Source organism: Pteropus medius, unplaced genomic scaffold (assembly GCF_902729225.1).
Source record: "Pteropus medius unplaced genomic scaffold, Ma_sr-lr_union100, whole genome shotgun sequence".
Classification (NCBI taxonomy): Eukaryota; Metazoa; Chordata; class Mammalia; order Chiroptera; family Pteropodidae; genus Pteropus; species Pteropus medius.
In genome coordinates, this window is record NW_024349796.1 from 7,260,538 (window position 1) to 7,270,010 (window position 9,473).

At 34.1% G+C, this 9,473-nt stretch overlaps 1 long non-coding RNA gene across 1 annotated transcript; it reads left to right on the forward strand.

Moving 5' to 3' along the window:
• The first annotated feature begins 1,248 nt into the window (after positions 1–1,248).
• Positions 1,249–8,688, forward strand: LOC120619146 (uncharacterized). Its single transcript, XR_005657379.1, has 3 exons — positions 1,249–1,320; positions 7,724–7,810; positions 7,933–8,688. It is a non-coding gene; the product is annotated as an uncharacterized LOC120619146 (long non-coding RNA).
• Positions 8,689–9,473: the final 785 nt, after the last annotated feature.

Here is a 9,473-nt window from a genome sequence, read left to right on the forward strand (position 1 = left end):
GTAGTTAATATGAGGAAAGTGAGATGTACCAAATAACATTTCAAATAAAATGAAAACAGGATTCTCCCCCAAAATAAGCACCATAGAAAACTGAAAATAGAGAATGTACATACAAAATATTGCTAATGTTAATTATCTATAGAAATAACCAAAAAGAGAACATTCAAATTTTACTAGGTATTAAATAGTTCTAACCATGTTGATATTTTTGCTAGTATCAATCAACTAAGTTGCAAATAACCTTTAATTCCATATCCACCTCTTCCATATAAAAGGGTATCAACATATTTCATTAGAATTTACACTCAATTTAAGAAGCAATATAGTACTGAGGGTATGAGTAACATGTTGAATATACCACATATACTTATTTCTGTGTTAAACAGCACCATTACTTAGCTCTGAGTATACTGCTGCTATACAGTCATTTATTCTTGTCAAATCTGGAAGTTTATATAAAGTTGTCTCATGAAACATTTCTAAAACAAAATGAAACCCAGCTTGTCCCTCCTCCTCCACCTCCCCCAAATTACAACAATCCTGAAGGCGGGGACAGTGCCGCCTTGTTCACTGCTGCTGTATCTCTGGCATCTTAACAAAGAGTAAAAGCTCAAACATTTTTTGAGTATGAATTCTTAACAAAGCTTCTCTAAAGAACAGAAGGGCTTCTATTGTATATTCCGTAATTAGAATTTTAAATCTAAAGATTACATACATGATACATATTTCTGTCAATTACTGTACAAAACAAACCCATTCATAGAAACTCATTCTAGACAAGTAGGAACAATTCTGACATTCAGAAAATCCCTTTTTAACTTTATAATAATTTGAAGTTTACACAGTGTGATCCAGCTGTTCTAGGTATGCAACTCTATTTTACCTTTCCTGGGATGAAGCAACAGAGATTGGAATCCACATACTTCATGAAAGTCATGTTTAATAGTGAAAGCCTCGTTTCAACAGCAGCAAGGATGTCTGCGTGACGAGCTAATGAATGGTTTCTTCTTTCTGACTCTCTCCTGTAATTAAAAAAGCAACCTCTGAAGAAGCACTGTGGACTAAAATGTTAAGCAAACAAAATGCCTAATGAAACACTCTAACATTTACATGTTAATTTAGAAATTTACCATTGGGTCATGATTTAATTGTAATGACAAATGAATCACTATGTCCAGCAATCTTTGCCAAGGACTAGTACTCCCTGACAAAATATTTGAAAAAATATTATTTTTTTGTTTTGTTTTGGCTATATCAAGCCTAATGGCTGTTGGAATCAGAGAAATTAGAAAAATGAAAGAATTACACATGGACATACAGGTAAGACATTATGTTTTTGCCCATAAAATTAGCTCATTTAAACTTTTTAAACAGTTTTACTGAGAAATAATTCACATATAATAAAATCCACTTTTAAAGTGGTTTTGGTGTGTTCAGAGTTGTGTACCCATCACCACTATCTAATTTCAGAACATTTTTCATTACCACAAAAAGCAAGCCTGTAACCATCATCAGTCACTTCCACTCCTCAGCCTCTGGTGACCACTGATCTACTTTCTGTTTCTACGGATTTGCCTACTCTGGACATTTCAGATAACTAGAATCATGCAGTATGTGGTCTTCTCTGACTTAGCACAGTTCTCAAGGTTCATTCATGCTGTAGTATGTATCAGTACTTCATTCCTTTTTATTGCCAAATAATATTCTATTATATGGAATACCATCATTTTGATAATCCATTTATCAGTTGCTGGACTTCTGGTTTGTTTTTACTTCTGTGTGGCTATATTTTAATTTCTCTTGGTTATATACCTTGGAGTAAAAGTGCTGAGTCATAAGGTAACACTATGTTTAATTGTTTGAGGAATGAAGTGTTTTCTAAAGTGGCTACACTATTTCAGAATACCATCAGTAACTTATGAAGGTTCCAATTTATCCACATCTCTCCCAACATTTTTGTCTTTTTTATTTTAGCCATCCTACTTGGCGTAAAGTGGTAACTCACGGTGTTTTGATTTGCAAAGCGCTGGTGACTAATGATGCTGAATATCTTTTGTGTACCTGTTGATCTGTGGTATCTCCTCTGGAGAAATGTCTATTAAAATCCTTTCCCCATTTGAAATTGGCTTGTCTTTTTATTGTTGAGTTGTAAGAGCTCCTCATACAATCTGGATACAAGACCCTTAGATATTTGAGCTGAAAATATTTTCTCCCATTCTGTGGGTTGTCTTCTCACTTTCTTGATGTTGTCCTTTGAGTCACAGAAGTTTTAAGTTTTGATAAAGTCCAGTTTGCCTACTTTTTGTTACATGTGCTTTCGGTGCCATATCTAAGAAACCAGTGCCTAGTCCAAGTTCATGAAGCCTAGTACTGTTTTCATCTAAGAGTTTATAGGATAGCGTTGACATTTATACTTAGGTCTGTGATCTATTTTGAGTTAATGTATGTGGTGTGAGGAAGGGGACCAGCTTCATTCTTTTGCATGTAGATATCCAATTATCCCAGCATCATTTGTGGAAACCATTATTCCTTCCCCACCGAATTATCTTGACATCTTTGTTGAAAATCAATTAACTAAAAATGTAATTCCAGACTCAATTCTGTTCCATTGACTGTATGTCTGTCTTTATGTCAGTACCACAGTTTTGATTATTGTACCTTTGTAGTAAATTTTGAAATTGGGTAGTAGTCCTCTACCAACTCTGCTCCTCTTTTTCAAGATTTTTTTTTTATTATTCTGAGTCTTTTGTATTTTCACAGAAATAGTAGGATTAGCCTGTCAATTTCTGTAAAAAAGACAGCTAGGATTTTGATGGGTATTACACTGAATGTACAGATCAATTTAGGGAATACTGCCATCTTAACAATAGAAAGTTTCTCAAGCCATAAACATGGAATGTCTTTCCATTTAAGTTTTCTTTAATTTCTTTCAACAGTGTTTTGTAGTTTTCAGTGTATAAGTCTTTCACTTCTTTTACTATATTTATTACTAAATATTTTATTTTTTTTCCAATGCTATTATAAATGGGATTGTCTTCTTAAATTCAATTTTGGATTATTTACTGGTAGTGTATCCTGGTTTTTGTATGTTGATCTTGTACCCTATATCTCTGCTTAACTCGTTTATTACCTCTAAGAATCAGTGTATTCCATATGTACAAGATGAGAGCTACACAAGATTATGTCATCTGTGAATAGTTTTATGTCTTCTTTTCCAAACTGGGTGCCTTTTATTTCACTTTCTTGCCTAACTGCCCTGGCTAGAACCTCCAGTAAAATGTTGAATAGAAATGGTGAAAGGGAGCAAACTATAGTAAAAACCACTTATTGTGATTTTGGTATCCTGTGCTACGAAAAACTTGTAAACCATTTAACATGTACACTCCTACTGAGATTAAAAATAAAATCAAGAAACGAATGAACAAAATCCCCAGCTGGAAATTATTGTTACTGTTAGCCATAACATACCTTGGGAGCTGTGCTTTAACTTGTTTCTGACATAGATTATGGTACCTCTCCACTTTTAGAAATCCCTGATTCAACATTCTCTGACAGACCAAGTCCATTCTTTTACAAACCTATGGAGAGAGAGGAGGAGAATTTGAAAAAGTAATAACAAAATTAACAAAAGACAATTAACTTGACTCTAACTGAAGGCTGGGAGTTCTGTGTGCTAGTGTTGTTCCTGTTTGCTATTTGAATTTTTGAATCAGTATTATGTAGGTGAATCCCTCAAACTCTGTAATTCTTACCATATTGCATTTAGTGATTAATATTATATATAACCAAGGAAAACTTCACTCCTTTACTTTAGGTATTTGTTGAATGTTCTGAATGTAGCCCCACTATTCTGGTCAGAAAACTGTAGTTCTGAATGTTAGTAAAAAATATGTATATTCAAAGGTTTTAACTGGTTTAAAACAAAGAAAATTCTTCTTCAGTCAAAAGTGTATACTCAGACTCAAGTCCAACCTCTCACAAAGTTTATATGATCTATAATCTGAATGAGAATTCTTATTTATTTCAACTAGTGATTTAACTATAGACAGTTACTCTATTCTAGATAATGTTATATCCTCTAAAGTATCTTAGCATGTGTAGCGGAACCTCAACTATTTTGAATCCTTAAGGAATGTGGTGTTTTTATCAAAGTCAGAACACCTAAATTTGAGTCCAGCCTTTATGCATTCTTTAGCAAGTCAGCTACGATTTGAAAGCCCGAGTCAGCCACCTCTGAAAGGTGGATAGTGTCTAACTCCGGGACATCAGTAGGATTAAGTGAAACAATACATGCTATATCACTTGGTAAACTCTAAAGTGTTTCATAAAAATTATGTTAAATAAGTTTTGTTTAATTTAGTACTAATTTGAAAACTGCTCCATATACTTAGCTGTTATGTTTCTGAGATATCCCAGCATCTTTCTTATCTTAACGAGACCTAGTACACAATATCTGTTTGTTCTTTGATTCTCTGAGAATTTTGCAGTGACTCAGTCAAAAACTTGAACGCTAATTCTCACTGTATAGGTGTGGATGTTGAAAATACAAGACAGTGAGATAAATCTATATCAAGATCAAGTCAATTAGACGGGCTGTCTTCCACCTCTCATAACACCCAAGCACAAATGCTTGACAATGCTAATTGCAATGAAATGGCGTAGTGGTTAGCAGTAGTAGTTAGCACGTCCGCTTTACACACAGAAGGTCCTGGGTTCACACCCCAGGTGGAGCCAGCCCCCAGTGCCCTGGGGGCCCCAGGCCCCAGGAGACGTCCCACCTTCAGAGATCCAGTTCTTAAAAAAAGGGAGATGGCAACATCCCTAGGTCAGGGGTGGAAGTGTGTGTGTGGGGGGGAATTAAAGAGGGGAAAAAAAAATGAAATGCTGATGAAACTCCTGATATGTTTGTTTTCCCCTGGGAACACAGGGACAAAAAAATCAAACTGGGTTGAAGCTAATGAAAGCTCTAATGAAAGCTTTAATACTCTAATATCAAATAATAGATACTTCCTAAATCACAACATGCCAAATGAAAGGTATGAATGAAAACAGTTCTTTGCAATATCAGTATAAATTACAACGTAATACACTTAAAATACTGATACCAAGAGTAATTCCTAATAAGTGAAAATTTAAAATATGGTGGAATCTATTTCTAACAAAACTAAATCAGTTCTCAGATTTGTTCAGTGTCTACTGGAAAAAAAAACCCCAATACGTATTAACATAAATAATTTTAAGGAAAAATAACACTTTTCAAAAACAAAGTATTTAGTGAGTTACATTTTTGCAAATCTCTTTGATGTCTGGTTTACTAGAAGTGAATCCTCCTATCTGCTTCTGCATTCAATCCACTGAGAACGCCTTACCTTAGAAAATTTTAGAAAACATAATACACAAGCACACACTTCATTAGCTATCAGTATGACATCATCACAGTACATAGCTACTGAAGAGCTCCATTGTGCACTTGTGAAAGAATGAAAATGAAAAATGCAAATAAGCTCTTAGTACTGAATGGAAATACTGCAGATCTTACAGACTCCCTAAAAGAGCCTTAGGAAGCCCTCTGGGATCCCTGGACCACATTTTGAGAACTACTGAATAACACTGCTTTTCAACTTTATGTGAGGAAAACCGAAACTTTTATTACATTACTGGAGAAAGGAAAATTGTGTGTGTGTGTGTGTGTGTGTGTGTGTGTGTGATGAAGGGGAACAGAGCAGGCTAAAATCTCATCTTTCATAGTAGAAAGTCAACAGATAATATCAAATAAAAGAAAACAGCCCAAAGACTTGAAAGTGGTACTTCTGGAGAATAAAATTTGGGGGTTATAAAAACTATTTTTTGTTGTTGTTAAAACTATTTGACATGAGGCACCTTCTTACACAGTCTTGTAGAAAACCACTTCTTGTCTTTATGGACTCTACGATATCTTTGATAATTTCCGAGATGAAATAATGGAAATAATTTTTCAGCAGCAATAAATTTACAGAAAAAATTAAAATCAATTACTGTAAGTTCCAAGGTACTGTCTAAATTATTTTATTATACTAGAATTTTGCTGCACTGAATCTAGCTAACTACTAGGATTTAGATATTTTGATAATCTTGAAACTCAACTGAATATATGAGTACTGACTAGTATGCATATGTAAGTACTGACTGGGTGATGAGAATATGAATAACCAGATAAAGTCAACCAAAGAAGACTTTACATGATACAAGATTTGAATTAAGCTTTGAAGGAAGAGAGGGCAAAGACTGCAAAATCAGAGGTGACAGCATGTGCAAAGGCACAGAGTCTGAAACGAATAAACCATTAGCGAGCAAACTATTTCCAATGATACAGCAGATGTGCAGGCAAAGCTGAGAGGAATAAAATCTCCTATATTTTGAGCAGGGAAATCAGAGTAATGAGAAATAACTTTAAAAAGACCACTCATTTTTTGAAAGATCTCATATTGGGATAGGCGATTGGTCATTTTCTGTAAGCAGCTGTAATGTTAGGACTAAAGATATGGTTCTGGAAATTTGACATGGGTATAGCTGAAATCACTGTAGAGAACCCCCAAATGTGAGATAAGAAAATAAAGGCTTATAGACAGAGCCTCAACTGACATTTGTAGTTAAAAACTGGTAAAAAGACTAGAAAATAGGTCACGAAGACAAATTAGAATAGCATCACAAAAGCCAAAGTCAAAAATATTTTAAGCATCAGTCAATATTGTAAGAAAAGAGCAGCATTTAATGTAGTCCTCTGACTTTCATGGATGTTTAATAAGCATTGATTGACTGATAGCACAAAAACAAAGACACAACAACAGATCGTGCATCTTTTGTTTAGGATTCAGAAAGAAGCAGAAGTGACCTCTGGAAAATGAAGATATACTGATTTTCCCCAAGTAGTTTTACGGTAGCTGCTTACAATGTATGCTAACTTGCAATGCACAATTATTTCATTTAAAGTCTAGCTCTGTATTTATGGGTATTTTAATTAGTTCCCAATACGAAAGGAAAAAAATTTATTTCTCTGGTTATTAAAACAAAATTCTAGCAATTTGGCAGTTTACCCAAGACAGTAAAATAAAATTCTGGAGTCTAATATACAAGGAGGACAACGATCTGGGCATTTATATGCACTATAAAAACAAAAGGAGCCAATGGAATAAATCAGTTTACAAGGAAGACATTTAGCTTGGGCCCCATTACTTGCTGTTCTAGTATGAGAGAAGAGGTGTGGTTTTTGTTACTTACTTCAGGATTTAAAACGCCATGTTTATCCTTTTCATCATTTTCTAACTTAAGTGGTCAGTAATCAAAAATTTACTTTACTTCTATGTAGAAATCTTTTTCGATTTATTGTGCCACCATAGTATTTGATGCAAGACACATTTACCATATATTTGTGAAACCCACAATTTTCCTGTTAAATCTAACCGTTAATATCAAATCTTAGTTGATTCTAAGATGCACATTTTCTCATATTTTAACATTTGACATTGGAATAGTCTTACAATATATGATATCTTACAATTATAACTGGCAGCATGTCTTTCACCATATGTTAGATGCCTTGAAATATAGTATGCCAGATTTCTTTGATTTTATTTAAGATGCTGTAGAGACTTTAAGATATATTACCAATTTAATAAAACCTCTTCCGGGGGGGGGTGGGGGAAGCACTGCCAAAATAATGTACATATAAGTTTTCTCCACTTAGTCTAGAAGCTATTATCAAAAATGAGGCTGCTTATTAATGACCCCTGAACTGAAAGGAACTTAAGACACCAGAACCTATCCTCTTAAGGTAAGAAAACTGAGGCCTCAAGAAAGAAATTCTGTGATTTTTATAAGGTCATCCAGCTATTTAGTGGCAAAGTGAAATGGACAAACCAGGTCTTCTAATTCATATCTTTTTAAATTATATAGATTGAAATAATTATCCTCAACTGATCAGAGTCTCAGCTAATACCCTGCTGCACAGAAACTGTTGGCATCAGTCTACAAGTAGGACTTCTTGCAGCAATATGCGATTTTAAGGACATTAATGGGGGTTCTTACCAACTGCTGAAGATGGAGCTAGACCCAGATCTTCCTATAATTCTTTTTCAAAAACCAGAAGTGAATCATGAGCAAACAATCAAATCTGCACTGTAGAGCATTTTGCAAGCCATCTATCTGGCCTGGATTCTTCAAAAAATCAATTGCAGGAAAGAATGAAAAAAGAGGAGGAATGTCCTAGATTAGAGACTAATACTTTATTAGATTCAAGGCCTTTATTCCCCGCCCAAAGCTTAAAAGGACATTTTGGGGACAACTGAGAAATCTGAATATAAAATGTAATGTTAAACTCTTTGGAAGTGATGACATAGTGATTATATGAATATTTAGGGGCAAAATGTCATTATATTTGCATCTTACATTTAAATGGTTTAGTAAAATAAATTTGTGTGGGACACACACACAACATTTAGAAGGGAAGAGAAGAACAAACAAGTGAGAGAGATAAAGCAAATGTGGCAAAAAGTTAACTACAGGTACTTCGTTATCCCTACCAGTGGGATAAAATCATTTAAAAAATGAACAATGACCCACAGCCATTTTGGTTCTTCTCTTGCCCTATTTGCTTTTTCAGTGAACTCATCTTAATTTCCCTCACCTATTAAAAATATGGATACAACTTGCCATCTCTTTCCTAAGAATATTTAATCTTTTATAAAAATGCCACCTATCTGGTGTAGGTTGTGTGTGTGTGTGTGTGTGTGTGTGTGTGTGTGTGTGTGTGTGTGTGTGTGGTGTATGGGGCGGGGAGGAAGGGAGTTAATTATCTGCAGGTAGATTTCCAATAAATTTTAAATTATTTGTGTATCTCCCATAGATAGTCACTTGGAAAGAAAACATATTTATTTTAATATTAGCCTGAGCAAACCAATTAGGAAGAAAAGTCTGTTTTCAGGATTTTTATATGCATCCTAAAAGCCAAAAAGGAAAGCCTTTCCAATTATTGTTTTTTATTTTCTGTACCATTATTCTCCTCATTAATAGAGGAACTGAGTGTTGATTACAAGGAAAGAGACTTAATTCACTATTGTAAATGGCTATTCATGTTAATTATATACTGGCTTCAGACCACCTTACCGATTTTTAATCTTTAAGAGTACTTTTTTTTAGTCACTCACCTTCTTAAATTGGTCTTGTAAAATGTTAAAAGACATCCTGAGTGAACTAAAAACTTTAAATTTTAAAAAATTTTCCAGTATTCTCTGTTGCAGGTAAATAGTAAACCGATTTTTCAGCACTATTTTAATTTATACAGAAAACACCTTTATTTTACAATGACATATATTTTCTATAGTTTCCTCAGAGCAATGAAATGTTTTAAGAACTGTTTACTCAACAAATGAGTACTTACATCATATCCCAGACTGTCTAAGGACGTCAGGATTCATGATGAAAGGCTATGTGGTGCT